The sequence below is a fragment of the Salvelinus alpinus genome, chromosome 3, assembly GCF_045679555.1.
Source record: "Salvelinus alpinus chromosome 3, SLU_Salpinus.1, whole genome shotgun sequence".
Lineage (NCBI taxonomy): Eukaryota > Metazoa > Chordata > Actinopteri > Salmoniformes > Salmonidae > Salvelinus > Salvelinus alpinus.
In genome coordinates, this window is record NC_092088.1 from 52,014,922 (window position 1) to 52,039,712 (window position 24,791).

Genomic DNA, 24,791 nt, shown 5'->3' on the forward strand with positions numbered 1-24,791 from the left:
GCGATTTTATTCTCCAAAGATGAAACATTTGTTAGCAGAATGGTGGGAAGTGGGGGTTTATTCGATCGCCTACGAATTCTCAGAACGCAGCCTGACCTTCGGTCCCTCTTTCTCCGCCTCCTCTTCACGCAGATCATGGGGATCGGGGCCTGTTCCCAAGGAAGCAGTATATCCTTTGCGTCGGGCTCGTCAGTCATGAAAGGAATAAAAAGGATTCTGCTAGTCCGTGGTGAGTAATCGCACTCCTCATGTCTAGAAGTTATTTTTGGTCATAAGAGACAGTAGCGGCAACATTTATGTACAAAATAAGTTTAAAAAAAACAAGTTACAAAAAAACACAAACAAAAAAACACAAACACAACAACTCCTACCGGAGTTACACAGCAATTGCTTCACTGCTATTAGCTTCATGACATACTATGGAACGCCGGTTGGATCTTTGCGTGTCAAAAATGACACTTTGACGTGTTAAATAAGCTCTTAATTTGACACGTCAAATAACACAGTTATATTATAGAATGTTGTGTGTTCTGAATTTGCACGTGCAAGCCAAGCACCACCACTACTATCAGTAGCACTGTCAAAGCTGTACAAAAAATTCTGCAAACACTGGCCACGAACAATGTATTTACAATACCGTGTTGGTAATAAAGGATTATTTGTTCTACCGCAACTTCTGGGGTAGCTAGCTTGCTCTAGCTTGGTACCTAGCTTGCACCAATACAACCAGCAAGAAACCAGTAGAAACTGCAGTAATTTTCACTATTCTTAGCAATGATTTAGGAATCCTTGTGAGTAAGTATTAGCTAGGTAGCCACTTGTTGTTCGCCTGTTGAAATTGAACTTCAGTTCATGAAAATAAATAGTTGGCCAGCTACTTAACCCTGTTGCCCAAAGCTAACGTTATAAGCAGCCAGTTAGCTTCATCTGGCTAGTGAGACCGGGTTATGTGTTGTGAAGCTAGGATTAGGCACAATAGTGGAATTTGCGGGGGTGCCTTCAAAATAAAAGTACTTATTTCAAAGTGATGCATATTTAGACTAAATAATGTTAAACAAGGTTGGAAGGTGAAGCAATGAAATGGGGTATCAGTCTACTTGGTGACACCCACAGAACACAACTGTGAAGAGTTTAGGCAAATATTAGCTTTGTAGCTCTTATCGCGGGACTGTGACTGTATGAAATAACCTCTCCAGTCAGCCAATTGTGTGTATTGACATTCATATTGCACTGTACAGCTTTACCTAAGGATAGGGGATCAATGAAATGGGGTATCCGTCTACTCAATATCCAAGCTATTTTTTCCCAACGTCCTACTAAGTATGCCCCAATGCAATTCTAAAGTATAGTGGGATTTAAACAGATTTGTCAAATTAACATTGTCTTTTGTTGATTTTATATAACATTCCAACCCCGTTTAGCATGATATATTCAATTATGGCATAATTTGACTATTTCTATGCATTTGCATCTCCTGTCAATGATATACTTTTATTTTGAAGGCTAACGACGAAGTCCACTATTGTGGCTAATCTCTAATCCTTATTGTGGCTAGCTTCACATAGACATAGACCGCCATTAATCAAATAAGAACTGTCTTATAAATTAGGGTTATTTTAGATGATGACACCTAGCTATATAGTTAGCTAGCTAACAGATTATGTCATTTTGCTATGTTTTTGGGAAGAACATTGATTACATCCATGAGCTAGCTAGCTTTTTTTATGACCAGCACTGTAGGTGCACGAGACAACTTTACCAGCATCATGGCATATGTATCGATGAATCGCTGTGACTTATGAAATATGAGTGATAGTGTAATCAATGTGTAATAACTAAGTAAACATTTTTATGAACGGGTTAAATTATTATGTGACGTGCAGTCATATTCAGGTCCTGATTGGTCAACAAGCTTATTTGACACGTCAAATCGTGTTATTTGACGTGTATCTTTTTTGACGTGCAAAGACCCAAACAGGTTTCCACAGACATCCTGGTTGAGAATGAAATGACTGAACAAATGAACAACAAAACTGCACAGCAAGTAAGTGAAAGAAATAGGTTTTGATTATGTTTTACTGGTAATGGGGACATACGTAAATGCCAACAAAATAACTTTTTGGTTTACAAGCGATATCTTTGGACAACATCCAAAGTGTAATCAGTAGGCTTGGGCGGTATACCGTATACCGGGGTATTTAAAAAATAGCCTTTTCAGTACCGTCAATACAGTTGAAACTATTTAATATTTAAAAAAGTTTATAAAAAGTTTTTTAAATACATTGTCTTATTTGTAGCAATTTAAGTAAATACCTGCAGTCAACATGTGCAATGCATTAGGCGATAAAGCGGATCGTGCTCTTATTTCACCTGTCACATTATTTTACATTTTGAAGCTTACTTAGTTCCCCAGCACAGTTGAGCCAGTTACTTGTTTAACTTCTTATGGGCAGGTGGGACGGTAGCGTCCCACCTGGCCAACATCCGGTGAAATTGCAGAGCGCGAAATTCAAACTACAGAATTATAAATATTTAACTTTCATAAAATCACAAGTGTAATACATCAAAATAAAGCTATACTTCTTGTTAATCCAGCCGCTGTGTCAGATTTCAAAAAGGCTTTACGGCGATTATCTGAGGACAGCGCCCCGCATACAAAACCATGAAAAACATATTTCAACCAGGCAGGTGCGACACGAAAGTCAGAAATAGCGATATAAAAAATGCCTTACCTTTGATGACCTTCTTCTGTTGGCACTCCAAAAGGTCCCAGTTACATCACAAATGGTCCTTTTGTTCGATAATGTCCTTCTTTATATCCATAACAACTCAGTTTAGCTGGTGCGCTTCAGTCAATAATCCACCCAGTTTCCCTCCATCAAAATGCAAACAAAATGAATCCCAAATGTTACTAATAAACTTTTCCAAACAAGTCAAACAACGTTTATAATAAAACCTTAGGTACCCTAATACGTAAATAAACGATAAAATGTAAGACTGATAATCGTTATTGTCTTTCCCGGAGAAAAATACCAAAGAACGCCCTCTCATTCACACGCTTGGAAACACTACAGCCAAAATGGGAGCCACCTAGAAAAACTACAATTTCTGGCTCATTTTTCCAAAAACCAGCAACTCTTTGAAACTCTTTCCAAAGACTGTTGACATCTAGTGGAAGCCCTAGGAACTGCAATCTGGGAGGACTTCGCCTTATAATAAAAGTGACAGCCATTGAAAATAGTGGTAGGCTGAAATATATTTTGGGGGGGATGGTTTGTCCTCGGAGTTTCGCCTGCCATATCAGTTCTGTTATACTCACAGACATTATTTTAACAGTTTTAGAAACATTATAGTTTTCTATCCAAATCTACCAATTATATGCATATCCTAGCTTCTGGGCCTGAGTAACAGGCAGTTTACTTTGGGCACACTTTTCATCCGGATGTGAAAATACTGCCACCTACCCAAGAGAGGTTAAGTAATAATACCCTCAAAGCCGGTGTTTGGAGGATATATTGTCACAGGTGTTGTTAGGCCCGAGACAAAGTCATATCTGTGACCAATCTGTATTCCCAGTCATGTAAAATCCATAGATTAGGACCTAATGAATTTATTTTGATTGAGTGATTTCATTATATGAACTGTGATCTTTGAAATTGTTGCAGGTTGCACTTGACATTTTTTTCATTGTAATAAGGTGACGGGCATCATATTGTGTAGCTTTCTGCTGTGTTGGAGAAGGCAAAGCCATTTTGGATTAGTTATTTGTACAGCTGCCACTGTTATCTTGATTTCCTTGTGTTTTTTTCTCCTCTCTGTTCTCACCCGTCTGCTCCTCCTCCCTCTTCTCCAATCAGGTCAGGCAGGCCTGTTGCCCTAGCGACTCCAGACTCCACACAGACACAGCGTGCTCCTGGAGAGCCAGTACTGCATGGGTCAAAACTTTGTTCATTTGCACACATTGTTCACATTCGCTTGTAAATGTCCAAACTCAACAAAAATTACATTCGGTAGCACCTACCTATATATATGTAATTTAATGAGCTGGATAGCCTGTCTTTGCAATTAGTTTATTTTTGTTTGCACCTCGTTTGCATATTTAGCTAGCAGCCTCCATGCAAATTTGATATTACTTGTGCAAATTTTGTTAGCATTCTGGTAATAGATGGCCAATGGGCTTTTTACATTTTATTGGCGCTCACTTGTGTACTAAACCGGTAATACCGTAAATCCCGGTATGAGAGAAGGATGATATGACTATATGAACATCTGGATACCGCCCAACCCTAGTAATTAGTAACTTGCTCAAAGGGATATTTTATTCAATGTCTGTTTTTTTTATTTTGACCCATTTACCAATAGGTGCCCTTCGTTGCGAGCTTTGGAAAACCTCCCAGATCTTTGTGGTTGAATCTGTGTTTGAAATTCACTGCTCAACTGCGGGACCTTAATATAATTGTGTGTGTGGGGTACAGAGATGAGGTAGTCATTAAAAAATCATGTTTAACACTATTATTGCACACAGAGTCCCTGCAACTTATTATGTGACTTTTTAAGCAAATGTTTACTCCTGAAGTTATTTAGGCTTGCCGAACAAAGGGGTTGAATACTTAATGCCTCAAGACATTTGAGATTTCCATTTGTAATTCATTTGTACAATTTTCAAAACACATAATTCCAATTTGACATGGAGTATTGTGTGTAGGCCATTGATGGCAAATCAAAATTGTATCCATTTTAAATTTAAGTCAAGGGCTGTGAACTTTCTGAATGCATTGTATATACAGTATACTGTATATAGTTTTTGTTGTTGGACATAAGACTGTAAAATCACCACGAAATCATCTCAAAGTTACTTTAATTTAGGAAGTCTGTTCCCAAGTATTTGCTCTCATAAATAGAGAGGCATATATGATTGTATCCCAATTTAATCAAGGTTTGAAATTATTCTGTTTTTGTCAAATGCTATATCTGTTTGAAATTATAGCGTTCAATTTGCAGTGTACAAATGATTTATAACTAAGTTCTGGCCCCCCAAACATCCGCTCAAGGAAAAATCGGCCCACAGCGAATTGTAATTGGGGACCCGTGGTATTAGAATGTTTTGATTTCAAAGTTGCTAAATTTGACTTTTCATTGAAGTGTCTGCCTTTCTTTAACCTACATATTCCTACTGTTATTCTTAGCAAATGTGTGCTAAACAGAGTGTACAGTCTCTCCTTCTCCCATACTCTCTCTTTCACCCCTCCCTACCTCTACCCATCCTGCCTGTTGGGGGTAGAACTTCCGCTCACGTATCCCTGGCATTTATATATTCGGATACAAAAGGAGTGTTTTGCCCCTCCCGGCAGACGCATCACATGCAGAATCAAAATGCACATGGCACTTAATATCAGGGTGTTTGATTTATCACTGCAAACCAGCGATTTTGTATTTTTGACATCCCATTGCAGCATGTGTGCCTATTGGTGGAGATGAAGAGTTATGCGTGAAGGGGAGCCATGGAGTCGCTGTGTTGGAACTGATCTCAGGTGGATGTGAAGGCACAGTCAAGAGTGAACATGATGCATATTGTAAAAACTGAAGTAGAGAAGGCAATAGGCCAAGTACCAGTGTGCCACTATTTCACGTAAAATTAAGATCACTGTATTTTGACTAATTTGGATCCACTGAAGAGTGATTGCTGTAATGCACAGCTCTAAAATAAAACTCTGTTCACCAGAATTTCTACTTGGGAATTTGTGTAGTTGGATGCCTTTCAGGCACTGGAGATTTGTAGTTGTATTTAGATGCAGATGGTTCCAACACACCTAATAGGCGTGTAACACACAAAACATGTCTGGACATGGTGGTCGTGAATGTAAGGATCTACTTAACACACACACACATGAACGCAGCGGTCTAAGGCACTGCATCTCAGTGCAAGAGGCATCACTACAGTCCCTGGTTCGAATCCAGGCTGTATCACATCCGGCCGTGATTGAGAGTCCCATAGGGCGGCACACAATTGAAGGAAAAATGGCCCCGTTTATTTGCGCTGTTTGTAACTTATTTTTTAAACTTATTTTGTAAATAATGTTGCCACTACCGTCTCTTATGACCGAAAATAACTTATGGACATCAGGACTGCTATTACTCACCACGGACTGGCAGAATCCTTTTTTTCCATTAACGAGTCTGACGAGCCCGACGCCAATGATATACTGCTTTCTCGAGAACAGGCCCAGATCCCCGTGATTTGCGTGAAGAGGAGGCGGAGAAAAAAGAGCCAGGAGGCGCACTGCCTACTAAGAATTTGTAGGCGATTGAATAAACCCCCACTTTCTTCCATTCTGCTAGCAAACGTGCAATCTTTGGAGAATAAAATCAATGACCTATGCGCAAGATTAAACTACCAAAGGGACATTCAAAACTGTAATATCTTATGCTTCACGGAGTTGTGTCTGAACGACGACAATATCAACATACAGCTGGCTGGTTATACGCTGTAGCAGCAGGAAGAACAGCGGTGTCTGGTAAGACGAGGGGCGGCGGTCTATGTATTTTTGTAAACAACAGCTGGTGCACGATATCTAAGGAAGTCTGAAACTATTACTATGAGTTTCTCATGATAAGCTGTAGACCACACTATCTACCTTGAGAGTTTTCATCTGTATTCTTTGAAGCTGTTTACATACCACCACAGTCAGAGGCTGGCACTAAGACAGCATTGATTGAGCTGTATTCCGCCACAAGCAAACAAGAAAACGCTCACCCAGAGGCGGCGCTCCCAGTAGCCGGGGACTTTAATGCAGGGAAACTTAAATCCGTTTTACCAAATTTCTCTCAGCATGTTAAATGTGCAACCAGAGGGGGAAAAACTATGGACCACCTTTACTCCACACACAGAGACGCATACAAAGCTCTCCCTTGCCCTCCATTCGGCAAATCTGACATAAGTCCATCCTCCTGATTCCTGCTTAGAAGCAAAAATTAAAGCAGGATGCACTAGATCAATAAAAAAGTGGTCAGATGAAGCAGATGCTAAGCTAGAGGACTGCTTTGCTGGTACAGACTGGAATATGTTCTGGGATGCCTCCGATGGCATTGAGGAGTACACAACAGCTTTGGGGGTAGAAGCTGTTTAGAAGCCTCTTGGACCTTGACTTGGACCTTGACCTCTACCCCCAAGCTTCATCAATGAGTGCATCAATGTCAATGTCGTCCCCACAGTGACCTACGTACATACCCCAACCAGAAGCCATGGATTACAGGCAACATCCGCACTGAGCTAAAGGCTAGAGCTGCCGCTTTCAAGGAGCGGGACTCTAACCCGGAAGCTTATAAGAAATTCTGCTATGCCCTCCGACGAACCATCAAACAGGCAATGTGTCAATACAGGACTACGGTCGAATCGTACTACACCGGCACTGACGCTCGTCTGATGTGGCAGGGCTTGCAAACCATTAGACTACAAAGGGAAGCACAGCCGAGAGCTGCCCAGTGACACGAGCCTACCAGACAAGCTAAGCTACTTCTATGCTCGCTTCAAGGCAAATAACACTGGAACATAGATGAGAGCACCAGCTGTTCCGGAAGACTGTGTGCTCACGCTCTTCGCAGCCGACGTAAGACCTTTAAACAGGTCAACATTCACAAGGCCACAGGGCCAGACGGATTACCAGGACGTGTACTGCGAGCATGCGCAGACCAACTGGCAAATGTCTTCACTGACATTTTCAACTTCTCCCTGTCCAAGTCTGTAATAACATGTTTTAAGCAGACCACCATAGTGCCTGTGCCCAAGAACACTAACGTAACCTACCGACCCGTAGCACTCATGTCTGTAGCCATGAAGTGCTTTGAAAGGCTGGTCATGGCTCACACCAACAGATCCACAGATGATGCAATCTCCATTAGACTCCACACTGCCCTTTCCCAACAGGACAAAATGAGCACCTATGTGAGAATGCTATTCATTGACTACAGCTCAGCATTCAAAACCGTAGTGCCCTCAAAGCTCATCAATAAGCTAAGGACCCTGGGACTAAACACCTCCGTCTGCAACTGGATCCTGGACTTCCTGACGGGCCGTCCCCAGGTGGTAAGGGTAGGTAACAACACATTCACAACGCTGATCCTCAGCATGGGGCCCTCTCAGGGGTGCGTGCTCAGTCCCCTCCTGTACTCCCTGTTCACGCATGACTGCACGGCCAGGCACGACTCCAACACCATCATTAAGTTTTGCCGATGACACAGCAGTGGTAGGCCTGATCACCGACTTCGACGAGACAGCCTATAGGGAGGAGGTCAGAGACCTGGCCGTGTGTTGCCAGGACAACATATTCCTCAATGTGATCAAGACAAAGGAGATGATTGTGGACTTCAGGAAAAGAGGACTGAGCACGCTCCCATTCTCATCGATGGGGCTGCAGTGGAGTAGATTGAGAGCTTCAAGTTCCTTGGTGTCCACATCACCAACAAACTAACATGGTCCAAGCACGCCAAGACAGTCGTGAAGAGGGCAAAACCTATTCCACCTCTAGGAAACTTTGGCATGGATCGTCAGATCCTCAAAAGGCTCTACTGCTGCACCATCGAGAGAATCCTGACTGGTTGCATCACTGCCTGGTATGGCAACTGCTCGGCCTCCGATCGCAATGCACTACAGAGGGTAGTGCGAACGGCCCAGTACATCACTGTGGCCAAGCTTCCTGCCATCCAGGACCTCTATACCAGGCGGTGTCAGAGGAAAGCCCTGAAAATTGTCAAAGACTCCAGCCACCCTAGTCATGCTACAGCATGGCAAGCGGTGCTGGAGCGCCAAGTCAAGGTCCAAGAGGCTTCTAAACAGCTTCTACCCCCAAACCATGAGACTCCTGAACACCTACTCAAATGGCTACCCAGACTATTTGCATCCCCCCCTTTACACTGCTGATATTCTCTGTTGTTATCATCTATGCACAGTCACTTTAATAACTGTACCTACATGTATATATTACCTCAACTAACCGGTGCCCCCGCACATTGACTCTGTACTGGTACCTCCCTGTATGTACAGTTGAATTCGGAAGTTTACATACACCTTAGCCAAATACATTTAAACTCAGTTTTTCACAATTCCTGACATTTAATCAAAGTAAAAATCCCTGTCTTAGGTCAGTTAGGATCACCACTTTATTTTAAGAATGTGAAATGTCAGAGTAATAGTAGAGAGAATGATTTGTTTCAGCTTTTATTTCTTTCATCACATTCCCAGTGGGTCAGAAGTTGAGCTCAATTAGTATTTGGTAGCATTGCCTTTAAATTGTTTAACTTGGGTCAAACGTTTTGTGTAGCCTTCCACAAGCTTCCCACAATAAGTTGGGTGAATTTTGGCCCATTCCTCCTGACAGGGCTGGTGTAACTGAGTCAGGTTTGTAGGCCTCCTTGCTCGCACACGCTTTTTCAGTTCTGCCCACAAATTTTCTATGGGATTGAGGTCAGGGCTTTGTGATGGCCACTCCAATACCTTGACTTAGTTGTCCTTAAGCCATTTTTGCCACAACTTTGGAAGTATGCTTGGGGTCATTGTCCATTTTGGAAGACCCATTTGCGACCAAGCTTTAACTTCCTGACTGATGTCTTGATGTTGCTTCAATATATCCACACCATTTTCCTGCCTCATGATGCCATCTATTTTGTGAAGTGCACCAGTCCCGCCTGCAGCAAAGCACCCCCGCAACATGATGCTGCCACCCTGTGCTTCATGGTTGGGATGGTGTTCTTCGGCTTGCAAGCATCCCCCTTTTTCCTCCAAACATAACGATGGTCATTATGGCCAAACAGTTCTATTTTTGTTTCATCAGACCAGAGGACATTTCTCCAAAAAGTACCATCTTTGTCCCCATGTGCAGTTGCAAACCGTAGTCTGGCTTTTTTATGCCAGTTTTGGAGCAGTGGCTTCTTCCTTGCTGAGCGGCCTGTCAGGTTATGTCGATATAGGACTCGTTTTACTGTGTATATAGATACTTTTGTACCTGTTTCCTCCAGCATCTTCACAAGGTCCTTTGCTGTTGTTCTGGGATTGATTTGCACTTTTCGCACCAAAGTATGTTCATCTCTAGGAGACAGAACGCGTCTCCTTCCTGAGCGGTATGACGGCTCGCATGGTGTTTATACTTGCGTACTATTGTTTGTACAGATGAACGTAGTACCTTCAGGCAATTGGAAATTCCTCCCAAGGATGAACCAGACTTGTGGAGGTCTACAATTTTCTTTCTGAGGTCTTGGCTGATTTCTTTTGATTTTCCCATGATTTCAAGCAAAGAGGCACTGAGTTTGAAGGTAAGCCTTGAAAATACATCCACGGGTACACCTCCAATTGACTCAAATTATGTTAATATGCGTATCAGAAGCTTCTAAAGCCATGACATCATTTTCTGGAATTTTCCAAGCTGTTTAAAGGCACAGTCAACTTAGTGTATGTAAACTTTTGACCCACTGGAATTGTGATATAGTGAATTATAAGGGAAATAATCTGTAAACAATTGTTGGAAAAAATACTTGTCATGCACAAAGTAGATGTCCTAACCAACTTGCCAAAACCTATAGTTTGTTTTACAAGAAATGTGTGGAGTGGTTGAAAAACAAGTTTTAATGACTCCAACCTAAGTGTATGTCAACTTCCGACTTCAACTGTAGTCTCGCTATTGTTATTTAACTGCTGCTCTTTAATTGCTTGTTACTTTTATTTCATATTCTTATCTATATTTTTTTAAATGGCATTGTTGGTTAGGGGCTCGTAAGTAAGCATTTCACTGTAAGGTCTACACCGGTTGTATCCGTGCTTCTACACCTGCATTGCTTGCTGTTTGGGGTTTTAGGCTGGGTTTCTGTACAGCATTTTGAGATTTCAGCTGATGTAAGAAGGGCTTTATAAATACATTTGATTTGATTTATTTGCCCCATTTGACTAATAAAATTTGATTTGACAATTGCCAATCGTCCGGGCCGTCACTGTAAATATGAATTTGTTCTTAACTGACTTGCCTAGTTAAATGAAGGTTACACACACACACACACACACACACACACACACACACACACTGACCAGAAAGTTATTTTGTTGGCGTTTACCTATGACTCCATTACCAGTATAACATAATCAAAACCTATTTCTTTCACTTACTTGCTGTGCTGTTTCGTTTTTCATTTGTTCAGTCGTTTCATTCTCAACCTGGATTTCTATGGAACGCCGTTTGGGTCTTTGCATGTATAAAAAAAAAAAAAAAAGAAGCTTGTTGACCAATCAAGACCTGAATGTGACTGCACGTCACATATTTTAACACGTGCATTCATTTTTTACGTAGTTATTACACATTGATTACACTTTCACTCGTATTTCATAAGTCACAACGATTCATCGATACGTATGCTATGATTCTGGTAAAGTTGTCTCTACATTGCTGGTCATAAAAAAAGCTAGCTAGCTCATGGATGCAAACAATGTTCTTCCCCCAAAACATAGCAAAACGACATCTGTTTCAGTAGCTATAGTTAGCTAGCTAACTATATAGCTAGGTGTCATCATCTAAAATAACCCTAATTTATAAGACAGTTATTATTTGATTAATGGTGGTCGGAACCAGCTTTGTGAAGCTTGCCACAATAAGGATTAGCCACAATAGTGGACTTTGCGGTTAGCCTTCAAAATAAAGTATGGCATAGTTCTGCTATTTGTATTCATTTGCATCACTGTCAATGACATACTGTTATTTTGAATGCTAACCACAAAGTCCACTATTGTTGCTAATCCTTATTGTGGCTAGGTTCACAATATGTACCCCGGTCCGGTCGACCCTCATTAGCCAGATGAAGCTAGCTGGCTGCTTATAACATTAGCTTTGGGGAACAGGGTTAAGTAGCTGGTTAGCTTTTTATTTTCATGAATTGAAGTTCAATTTCAGTAGGCGAACAAGTGGCAACCTAGCTTTCTCACAAGGATTCCTAAATCATTGCTAAGAATAATGAAAATGACTGCAGTTTCTACAGGTCATTGTAGCAAGCTATAGCTAGTTACCCCAGAAGTTGCGGTCAAACAAATTATGCTTTATTACCAACTAGAGGTCGACCGATTTATGATTTTTCAACGCCGATACCGATTATTGGAGTACCAAAAAAAGACGATACTGATTAATCGGCCAATTTTTATTTATTTATTTGTAATAATGACAATTACAACAATACTGAATGAACACTTATTTTAACTTAATATAATACATCAATAAAATCAATTTAGCCTCAAATAAATAATGAAACATGTTCAATTTGGTTTAAATAATGCAAAAACAAAGTGTTGGAGAAGAAAGTAAAAGTGCAATATGTGCCATGTAAGAAAAACGTTTAAGTTCCTTGCTCAGAACATGAGAACATGAGTCTTCAATATTCCCAGGTAAGACGTTTTAGGTTGTAGTTATTATAGGAATATTTCTCTCTATACGATTTGTATTTCATATACCTTTGACTATTGGATGTTCTTATAGGCACTTTAGTATTGCCAGTGTAACAGTATAGCTTCCATCCCTCTCCTCGCCGCTACATGGGCTCGAACCAGGAACACATCGACAACAGCCACCCTCGAAGCAGCGTTACCCATGCAGAGCAAGGGGAACAACTACTCCAAGTCTCAGAGCGAGTGACGTTTGAAACGCTATTAGCGCGCACCCCGCTAACTAGCTAGCCATTTCACATCGGTTACACCAGCCTAATCTTGGGAGTTGATAGGCTTGAAGTCATAAACAGCGCAATGCAAAGCGTTGCGAAGAGCTGCTGGCAAAATGCACGAAAGTGCTGCTTGAATGAATGCTTACGAGCCCGCTGGTGCCTACCCTCGCTCAGTCAGACTACTCTATCAAATCATAGACTTAAATTATAACATAATAACACACAGAAATACGAGCCTTAGGTCATTAATATGGTCGAATGCGGAAACTATCATCTCAAAAACAAAACGTTTATTCTTTCAGTGAAATACGGAACAGTTACGTATTTTATCTAACGGGTGGCATCCATAAGTCTAAATATTCCTGTTACATTGCACAACCTTCAATGTTATGTCATAATTACGTACATTTCTGGCAAATTAGGCGGCCCAAACTGTTGCATATACACTGACTCTGCGTGCAATGAACGCAAGAGAAGTGACACAATTTCACCTGGTTAATTTTGCCTGCTAACCTGGATTTATTTTAGCTAAATATGCAGGTTTAAAAATATATACTTCTGTGTATTGATTTTAAGAAAGGCATTGATGTTTATGGTTAGGTACACATTGGAGCAACGATACGCACCGCATCGATTATATGCAACGCAGGACACACTAGGTAAACTAGTAATATCATCAACCATGTGTAGTTAACTAGTGATTATGATTGATTGATTGATTGGTTTTTATAAGATAAGTTGGTGTGAAATTACAATATACCCCTTCTGCTTAGGGAGGACATTTTATAGCCTGATGTCACTCACAGCTTTTCACAAGTACTGTTCCAGGAGCTGTATCCCTTAAATAACGATTGATTTATGGTTAGATATAAAAACATCTACACTCTTACTGTTCAGGAGATGTGACCGTGGTATGCAATAGTGTGGTCTAAGACAGGGTTTCCCAAACTCAGCTGATTCAAATAACCAACTCATCATCAAGGTTTGATTATTTGAATCAGCTGTGTAGTGCTAGGGATAGTGGAAGCAGGACAGAGTTTGGGAAACCCTGATCTAATATAGGGATTATATGATGAAAAGTATTTCAGGTTATTTTTGGAGCGATAATGGAATGACTGGGTGTTGTCATGGAGACTATGATCATACAATGGTTATACACTGAGTGTACAAAACATTAGGAACACCTGCTCTTTCCATGACAGACTGACCAGGTGAATCCAGGTGAAAGCTATGATCCCTTATTGATGTGACTTGTAAAATCCACTTCAATCAGTGTAGATGAAGGGGAAGAGACAGGTTAAAGAAGGATTTTTAAGCCTTGAGAAATGGCTTGTGTATGTCTGCCATTTAGAGGGTGAATGGGCAAGACAAACGCTGTAAGTGCCTTTGAACAGGGTATGGTAGTAGATGCCAGGCATACCGGTTTGTGTCAAGAACTGCAACGCTGCTGGGATTTTCATGCTCAACATTTTCCTTTGTGTATCAATAATGGCCCACAACCCAAAGGACATCCAGCCAACTTCACACAAGTGTGGGAAGCATGGCTACATATTCGTCACCAGACCCTCTGGCTCCAGGTCATCTATAAGTCTATGCTAGGTTAAGCTCCGCCTTATCTCAGCTCACTGGTCACGATAGCAACACCCATCCGTAACACGCGCTCCAGCAGGTATATCTCACTGGTCATCCCCCAAAGCCAACACCTGATTTGGCCGCCTTTCCTTCCAGTTCTCTGCTGCCAATGACTGGAACGATTTGCAAAAAGGGCTGAAGCTGGAGACTTATGTTTCCCTCACTAACTTTAAACATCAGCTATCTGAGCAGCTAACCGATCGCTGCAGCTGTACAGTCGTGGCCAAAAGTTTTGAGAATGACACAAATATTAATTTCCACAAAGTTTGCTGCTTCAGTGTGTTTAGATATTTTTGTCAGATGTTACTATGAAATACTGAAGTATAATTGCAAGCATTTAATAAGTGTTAAAGGCTTTTATTGATAATTACATGAAGTTGATGCAAAGAGTCAATATTTGCAGTGTTGACCCTTCTTTTTCAAGACCTCTGCAATCTGCCCTGGCATGCTGTCAATTAACTTCTGGGCCACATCCTGACTGATGATAGCCCATTCTTGCATAATCAATGCTTGGAGTTTGTCAGAATTTGTGGGGTTTTGTTTGTCCACCCGCCTCTTGAGGATTGGCCACAAGTTCTCAATGGGATTAAGGTCTGGGGAGTTTCCTGGCCATGGACCCAAAATATCGATGTTTTGTTCCCCGAGCCACTTAGTTATCACTTTTGCCTTATGGCAAGGTGCTCCATCATGCTGAAAAAGGCATTGTTCGTCACCAAACTGTTCCTGGATGGTTGGGAGAAGTTGCTCTCGGAGGATGTGTTGGTACCATTCTTTATTCATGGCTGTGTTCTTAGGCAAAATTGTGAGTGAGCCCACTCCCTTGGCTGAGAAGCAACCCCACGCATGAATGGTCTCAGGCTGCTTTATTGTTGGCATAACACAGGACTGATGGTAGCGCTCACCTTGTCTTCTCCGGACAAGCTTTTTTCCGGATGCCCCAAACAATGGGAAAGAGGATTCATCAGAGAAAATGACTTTACCCCAGTCCTCAGCAGTCCAATCCATGTACCTTTTGCAGAATATCAGTCTGTCCCTGATGTTTTTCCTGGAGAGAAGTGGCTTCTTTGCTGTCCTTCTTGACACCAGGCCATCCTCCAAAAGTCTTCGCCTCACTGTGCGTGCAGATGCAATCACACCTGCCTACTGCCATTCCTGAGCAAGCTCTGTACTGCAGCTGAATCAACTTGAGGAGACGGTCCTGGCGCTTGCTGGACTTTCTTGGGCGCCCTGAAGCCTTCTTCACAACAATTGAACCGCTCTCCTTGAAGTTCTTGATGATCTGATAAATGGTTGATTTTGGTGCAATCTTACTGGTAGCAATATCCTTGCCTGTGAAGCCCTTTTTGTGCAAAGCAATGATGACGGCACACGTTTCCTTGCAGGTAACCATGATTGACAGAGGAAGAACAATGATTCCAAGCACCACCCTCCTTTTGAAGCTTCCAGTCTGTTATTTGAACTTAATCAGCATGACAGAGTGATCTCCAGCCTTGTCCTCGTCAACACTCACACCTGCGTTTACGAGAGAATCACTGACATGATGTCAGCTGGTCCTTTTGTGAAATCCACTGGAAATGTTTTTTTTGGGATTCAGTTCATTTGCATGGCAAAGAGGGACTGCAATTAATTGCAATTCATCTGATCACTCTTGATAACATTCTGGAGTATATGCAAATTGCCATCATACAAACTGAGGCAGCAGACTTTGTGAAAATGAATATTTGTGTCATTCTCAACTTTTGGCCACGATTGTACATAGCCCATCTGTAAATAGCCCACCCAATCTACCTACCTCATCCCCATATTGTTTTTATTTACTTTTCTGCTCTTTTGCACAACAGTATTTCTACTTACACATCATCATCTGCTAAACTATCACTCTAGTGTTAATTTGCTAAATTTTAATTACTCCGCTACTATGGCCTATTTATTGCCTTACCTCCTCAAGCCATTTGCACACACTGTATAAAGACTTTCTTTTTTTTCTATTGTGTTATTGACTGTACGCTTGTTTATTCCATGTGTAACTCAGTTGTTGTTTGTGTCGCACTGCTTTGCTCTATCTTGGCCAGGTCGCAGTTGTAAATGAGAACTTGTTCTCAACTAGCCTACCTGGTTAAATAAAGGTGAAATAAAAATAAATAATAATAATAAAAAATTGTAGTCAACATGGACCAGCATCACTGTGCAACACTTTTGACACCTTGTAGAGCCCATACGAATTGAGGCTGTTCTGAGGGGGGTGTTCCTAATGTTTGGTGTACTCAGTTTATTTATTTTGTTTAGAAAACTTAGGGGGGGGACAAATAAAACTTGGGGGGGGACTAAATTAGCCCTTGGGCCACCTAATTGGGGAACCCTGGAATAGACTACCCTGCAGATTCTGGTTCTGCATGCCTGTTGATAACCTATTTGCCAAGGTAAGTGGACCTGGTGCTGTGTGGGGGTTGGAGGGGGTCTTGTTTCCGGCATGGAGGAGAACGGATTCAAGGATCAAGGAAAATCAAGGAGATTCAACTTCACTGTGAGATGGAGAACTCAGACAGCAGTGGGAGGCTTTTACAGCCTTCTCAGTGTATTACAGTAGGAGGATCAGCATGCCATGCCACTGGGCCTGGTAATGGCCTCCTACCTTGTGAAAAATGCTGCTCTGTAGATTTCCACTCCTCTCCTTAATGACAGGTGATTTTAATCTAAACGAGCACTCAATTGCTCTCAACATCATGGAGGCTTTGCCAGGGCTGGGTGAGTGGGTTTGCTAAGGAAAGTGTTATTGTAGGAGGAGATGGAGGTGAGAGGAGTTGTGTGTTGATTGATTATGCACAAAGAGGAGGAGTGAGGGAGACATTGTTATTCTATTAAATATAATCTCAGGTCATAAAGCAAGCTCTTATTTTTGCTCCACAACTCTGTCTGTCTGTCTCATTGTCTGTCTGTCTGTATGTCTCTCATTGTCATTTTGTCAGTCTGTCTCTCATTGTCTCTGTCTCTCTCTCATTGTCTCTGTCTCTCATTGTCTGTCTCTCTCTCATTGTCTCTGTCTCTCTGTCTCTCATTGTGTGTCTCATTGTCTGTCTGTCTGTCTGATTGTCTGTCTCATTGTCTCTCATTGTCTCTGTCTCTCTCTCATTGTCTCTCTCTCTCTCATTGTCTCTGTCTCTCTCTCATTGTCTCTCATTGTCTCTGTCTCTGTCTCTCATTGTCTCTGTCTCTGTCTCTGTGTCTCTCTCTCTCTCTCTCATTTTTTGTCGGTCTCTCATTGTCTGTCTGTCTGTCTGTCTGTCTGTCTGTCTGTCTGTCTGTCTGTCTGTCTGTCTGTCTGTCTCTGACTCTCTCTCATTGTCTCTGACTCTCTCTCATTGTCTCTGACTCTCTCTCATTGTCTCTGACTCTCTCTCATTGTCTCTGACTCTCTCTCATTGTCTCTGTCTCTCTCTCATTGTCTCTGTCTCTCTCTCATTGTCTCTGTCTCTCTCTCATTGTCTCTGTCTCTCTCTCATTGTCTCTGTCTCATTGTCTCTGTCTCTCTGTCTCTCTGTCTATTTGTCTGTCTCAATTCAATTCAAGGGGCTTTATTGGCATGGGAAACATATGTTAACATTGCCAAAGCAAGTGAAGTAGATAATATACAAAAGTGAAATAAACAATAGAATGAACAATAAACATTACACTCACAGAAATTCCAAAAGAATAAAGACATTACAAATGTCATATTATGTAAATATACAGTGTTGTAACAATGTACAAAAGGGAAAATAAATAAACATTAATATGGGTTGTATTTACAATGGTATTTGTTCTTCACTGGTTGACCTTTTCTTGTGGCAACAGGTCACAAATCTTGCTGCTGTGATGGCACACCTCAGTATTTCACCCAGTAGATGGGACTTTATCAAAATTAGGATTGTTTTTTAATTCTTTGTGGATCTGTGTAATCTGAAGGAAATATGTGTCTCTAATATGGTCATACATTGGGCAGGAGGTTAGGAAGTGCAGCTCAGTTTCCACCTCATTTTGTGGGCAGTGTGCACATAGCCTGTCTTCTCTTGATAGCCAGGTCTGCCTACAGCGGCCTTTCTCAATAGCAGGGCTATGCTCACTGAGTCTGTACATAGTCAAAGCTTTCCTGAAGTATGGGTCAGTCACAGTGGTCAGGTATTCTGCCACTGTGTACTCTCTGTTTAGGGCCAAATAGCATTCTAGTTTGCTCTGTTTTTTTGTTAATTCTTTCAAATGTGTCAAGTAATTATCTTTTTGTTATCTCATGATTTGGTTGGGTCTAATTGTGTTGCTGTCCTGGGGCTCTGTGGGGTGTGTTTGTGAACAGAGCCCCAGGACCAGCTTTCTTAGGGGATTCTTCTCCAGGTTCATCTCTCTGTAGGTGATGGCTTTGTTATGGATGGTTTGGGAATCGCTTCCTTTTAGGTGGTTGTAGAATTTAACGGCTCTTTTCTGAATTTTGATCATTAGCGGGTATCGGCCTAATTCTGCTCTGCATGCGTTATTTGGTGTTCTACGTTGTACACTGAGGATATTTTTACAGAATTCTGCATGCAGAGTCTCAATTTGGTGTTTGTCCCATTTTGTGAATTCTTGGTTGGTGAGCGGACCCCAGACCTCACAACCATAAAGGGAAATGGGTTCTATAACTGATTCAAGTATTTTTAGCCAGATCCTAATTGGTATGTTGAATTTTATGTTCCTTTTGATGGCATAGAATGCCCTTCTTGCCTTGTCTCTCAGATCGTTCACAGCTTTGTGAAAGTTACCTGTGGTGCTGATGTTTAGGCCAAGGTATGTATAGTTTATATTTAAAAAAATAAATAATAATATTTAACCTTTTATGTAACCAGGTAGGCTAGTTGAGAACAAGTTCTCATTTACAACTGCGACCTGGACAAGATAAAGCAAAGCAGTTTGACACATACAACAACACAGAGTTACACATGGAATAAACAAACATACAGCCAATAATACAGTAGAAAAAAAGTCTATATACATTGTGTGCAAATGAGGTATGGTAGGGGAGGTAAGGCAATAAGTAGGCCATGGCGGCGAAGTAATTACAATTTAGCAATTAAACACTGGAATGGTAAATGTGCAGAAGATGAATGTGCAAGTAGAGATACTGGGGTGCAAAGAAGCAAGATAAATAAATACAGTATGGGGATGAGGTAGTTGGATGGGCTATTTACAGATGGGCTATGCACAGGTAAAGTGATCTGTGAGCTGCTCTGACAGCTGGTGCTTAAAGCTAGTGAGGGAGATATGTGTCTCCAGCTTCAGTGATTTTTGCAGTTCGTTCCAGTCATTGGCAGCAGAGAACTGGAAGGAAAGGCGGCCAAAGGAGAAATTGGCTTTGGGGGTGACCAGTGAGATATACCTGCTGGAGCGCGTGCTACGGGTGGGTGCTGCTATCGTGACCAGTGAGCTGAGTTAAGGTGGGGCATAGACTTGTAGATGACCTGGAGCCAGTGGGTTTGGCGACGAGCTTGAAGCGAGGGCCAGCCAACGAGAGCGTACAGGTCGCAGTGGTGGGTAGTATATGGGGCTTTGGTGACAAAACAGATGGCACTGTGATAGACTGCACCCAATTTGTTGAGTAGAGTGTTGGAGGCTATTTTTGTGTGCTCTAGGGCAACGGTGTCTAGATGGAATTTGTATTTGTGGTCCTGGCGACTGGACCTTTTTTGGAACACCATTATTTTGGTCTTACTGAGATTTACTGTCAGTGCCCAGGTCTGGCAGAATCTGTGCAGAAGATCTAGGTGCTGCTGTAGGCCCTCCTTGGTTGGTGACAGAAGCACCAGATCATCAGTAGACATTTGACTTAAGATTCTAGTAGGGTGAGGTCGAGTGCTGCAGACTTTTCTAGTGCCCTTGCCAATTCATTGATATACATGTTGAAGAGCGTGGGGCTTAAGCTGCATCTCTGCCTCACCCCATGGCCCTGTGGGAAGAAATTTGTGTTTTTTGCCTATTTTAATCTCACACTTGTTGTTTGTGTACATGGATGTCGTATGTTTTTCCCCCAACACCACTTTTCATCAATTTGTATAGCAGACCCTCATGCCAAATTGAGTTGAAGGCTTTTTTGAAATCAACAAAGCATGAGAAGACTTTTCCTTTGTTTTGGTTTGTTTGTTTGATCGTCAATTAGGGTGTGCAGGGTGAATATGTGGTCTGTCGTATAATAATTTGGTAAAAAGCCAAATTTGACATTTGCTCAGGACATTGTTTCCACTGATTTGTCTCTATCTATTTGTTTCTCTTTCACTCTCACTCACTATCAATTTGTCTCTCTCTCTCTCACTCACTATCAATTTGTCTGTCTGTCTATGTCTCATTGTCAAGCACACACAAACTCAGTCACACAACCGTATGTCCTACCAGCAGATGCGTGTCAAGCTTTTCCTTCTCTGTTTTTGCACGCTCTCTCTCTGTCCTTCCCTCACTTGGCAAAGTTAGCTATTTCAAGACCTTTTATAAACGTTCATATACCATGGAGGATTATGAATCAGTAGCAGCACAGCCGTCCAACAACATCAAACAGTTTTTGGGTATACAGTATGTGTGCTTTTGGGAGCAAACAGACAAAGCGCCATCTGCACCCAGTGGGGTTCCTGACTGGCTTGCTATATGCATGCAGGGGGCAGGGAGAGGCTAACCATTAGCTATGAAAACACTGCTGCCCGCTACACAGACTGTAAAATAGAATGTAAAAGACCAGAGCACAAAGAAAGAGGTGTCTGCTCAATGGCAGAGGGCAATGCTGCTCTTTCCTGAATGTTGCTGTGCTGTACTGGGCAGTATGGTATAGCTTTTCTGTTCTATGCTGTGTTAAAGGGAGTGTAGCACCTATTTCTCAATGCCAGAAACGCATATAATAGTAACTTTTATAGCACCCAAAGAAAACATTCCCAAATTATTAAATTTTAAATCAATTGTTATAATATTGTAATCTTGTTCTAAAAGTTGGGTTTGAGGTTTTCTCCAAATCAACTTTAACTTCGGAAACAATCCCACAACGCCCTGCGGTCAGCGTCACATGGTGAATTAAAAACTTTGTTAAAAAGTGGGTTATGTTTGTGAGAATGAGGCGTGGCACATTTCATCCCTGAGTGAATGAGCTAGGTGGCAGACATTTAGCTCACGTCTTCCATCTAAAACTAACCAAATGTTAACATGACTGCCAGCTGTTGTTAGCTAACTGCTGATGCTGTCATAGATAGTACAAGACTATGGGAAAGAGTAGTTTTCAAGGTGTTTGTTGGGGCTGCGTTGTGATAATTCTGTCGTTCTGTGGCTCTGGGGGAGTTTTCTATATGGGCTGCCGAGTGTGACGCTTCATCCGTGGATCCAATCAGAGAAGCCCAAGAGCCATTTCAGGGAAGCCCTGGAGCCAGGCATTCTTCCGAGGGGTGGATTGTGGAGTTTGGTCAATGGGAAAGCTCGCGTGAGTTGTGTTATGGGAGTTGCTGGCTGTCTGCACTCGGGCTCTGTGTGTCTGTGTGTGGATGGTTTGTTGGATGGATCCGCTCTGGTTGATGTGACACCTCCAACAGTATTTTATTCTGACATCTGCTATGGGCTAGGGCAGGGATCATGAACTACATTCAGCCACGGGCCAATTTTATTTCTTGAGCAGATAGTCAGGGGGCTGGAACATAATTTAAAAATAGTTGTTGAATGGATTTGCCTTTCTTTCTAGCTGGCAAAATAAGTGAACTAGATTTTGTTTGTGTAGTGCCGTATGTCTATAACATAGCTACGTTTGTTACTGGTACTGGCTAGTAAATATCCTAAACCTAGCCAGTTAGACAATTCTAGCTACAAGCTAAAACCAGGGAGCGGGAGGAGAGAATTCACTATCTGTTTAATCTGCTGCTGGATGGCTTCCAAATGTTCACTCAATTATATTTTTGTCATAATAAAATTGTTATTTTTATTATATAAAGATTTTCAATTGTGTCTATGTTGTGAATATTGTAGAAAATTCCTCACTGATGTTTACTATACTAAAATGGAAGTGCCACTTGGTGCTCAACAGTTTACCATGTACAGGCAATGTTCCTCCACCTTGTGAGTCATATAAATTATGATCTTCCGTTCGGGGTTTTCCGGCCGTCTTTGTGGTTTTTATATGTGGGAATGCCAAATTGTTAAATTGAAAAATTATTGGTTTGTTTACAAGTTTACAGTTGAAGTCGGAAGCTTACATACACCTTAGCCAAATACATTTAACCAATTGACGCTAGGGGTCAGATTATTATAATTTTTTTTAAATAACGTTCCCAAGGTAAACAGACTATTTCTCAGGTCCAGATCGTAGAATATACATATAATTTACAGATTAGGATAGAAAACACTCCAAAACTTTCAAAATATTGTCTGTGAGTATAACAAAACTGATTCTACAGGCAAAAACCTGAGAAAATCTAACCCGGAAGTGATTTTTTCTTTTTAAATCTGTGTTTCCTGGCCCGTCTTTCTTCCATTTAAAGGGGTATCAACCAGATTCATTTTCCAATGGCTTCCTCAGGCTGTGACCAGGCATAGTTTTAGGCTTTTATTTTGAAAAATGAGTGAGATTTTTCAAAAATAGTCAGGTGTCCTCTGATTACTTGTAAAGAGGGGTAGCTCCCCATTTTCTTTTTCTCTCTTATTGAATAGGTTACGGTCCGGTTGAAATATTATCGATTATGTTTGTTAAAAACAACCTGAGGATTGATTATAAAAAACATTTGACATGTTTCTACGACCATTACGGATACGTTTTGGAATTTTCGTCGAACGGAATGAGGCTTTGGTTTTCTGGACATAACGCGCAATCCAAATAGCGTTTTTTTGTTATAAAAGTAATATTTATTGAACTAAAATAACATTTGTTGTGTAACTGGGAGTCTCGTGAGTGCAAACATCCGAAGATTATCAAAGGTAAGCGATTAATTTTATTGCTTTTCTGACTTTCGTGACCATGCTAATTTGGGGCTAGCTGTTCTAGCATTGATTGATACACTCACAAAAGCTTGGATTTCTTTCTTTGTAAAGCATATTTTCAAAATCTGACACGATAGGTGGATTAACAACAAGCTAAGCTGTGTTTTGGTATATTTCACTTGTGATTGCATGATTATAAATATTTTTTGTCATATTTTGCGCCCTGCAATTCAGCGGTTGTTTAGGAAAATGATCCCGTAAAAGGGATCTGTAGCGCAGAGAAGTTAAACTGTTTTTCACAATTCCTGACATGTAATCCTCATAAAAAAATCCCTGTCTTAGGTCAGTTAGGATAAGCACTTTATTTTAAGAATGTGAATTGTCAGAATAATAGTAGAGAGAATGATTTATTTCAGCTTTTATTTCTTTCATCACATTCCCAGTGGGTCAGAAGTTTACATGCACTTAGTATTTGGTAGCATTGCCTTTATATTGTATAACTTGGGTCAAACGTTTGGGTAGCCTTCCACAAGCTTCCCACAATCAGTTGGGGAATTTTGTCCCATTCCTCCTGACAGAGTTGGTGTAACTGAGTCAGGTTTGTAGGCCTCCTTGCTCCCAAACGCTTTTTCAGTTCTGCCCATACATTTTCTATAGGTATTGAGGTCAGGACTTTGTGATGGCCACTCCAATACCTTGACTTTGTTGTCCTTAAGCCATTTTTGCCCAAACTTTGGAAGTATGCTAGGGGTCATTGTCCATTTGGAAGACCCATTTGCGACCAAGCTTTAACTTTCCTAACTGATGTCTTGAGATGTTGCTTCAATATATCCACGTAATTTTCCTCCCTTATGATGCCATCTATTTTGTGAAGTGCACCAGTCCCTCCTGCAGCAAAGCAACATGATGCTGCCACCCCCGCGCTTCACGGTTGGGATGGTGTAGTACGATCTTTGTCCCCATGTGCATTTGCAAACTGTAGTCTGTCTTTTTTATGGTGGTTTTATAGCAGTGGCTTCTTCCTTGCTGAGAGACCTTTCAGGTCATGTCGATATAGGACTCGTTTTACTGTGGATATAGATACTTTTGTACCTTTTTCCTCCATCTTCACAAGGTCCTTTGCTGTTGTTCTGGGATTGATTTGCACTTTTCGCACCAAAGTACGTTCATCAGTAGGAGACAGAACGCATCTCTTCCTGAGTGGTATGACGGCTGTGTGGTCCCATGGTGTTTATACTTGAGTATTATTGTTTGTACAGATGAACGTGGTACCTTCAGGCGTTTGGAAATTGCTCCCAAGGATGAACCAGACTTGTGGAGGTCTACAATTTTCTTTCTGAGGTCTTGGCTGATTTATTTTGATTTTCCCATGATGTCAAGCAGAGAGGCACGGAGTTTGAAGATAGGCCTTGAAATACATCCACAGGTACACCTCCAATTGACTCAAATGATGTAAATTAGCCTATCAGAAGCTTCTAAAGCCATGTCATAATTTTCTGGAATTTTCCAAGCTGTTTACCTTATGGCTGGGGGCA

General features: G+C 41.4%; 1 protein-coding gene across 4 annotated transcripts in view; it reads left to right on the forward strand.

Moving 5' to 3' along the window:
* ctbp2a (C-terminal binding protein 2a) overlaps window positions 1-24,791 on the forward strand; it is a 136,677-nt gene that overhangs the window by 9,151 nt on the left and 102,735 nt on the right. The window contains exon 2 of one of the 4 annotated variants that reach the window (XM_071393245.1): window positions 133-229. The exons of the other annotated variants lie outside the window; for them this stretch is intronic. The gene's annotated coding sequence lies outside the window, so the exon portion shown is untranslated. The remainder of the gene's footprint in view (window positions 1-132; window positions 230-24,791) is intronic. 4 annotated transcript variants of the gene reach the window in all.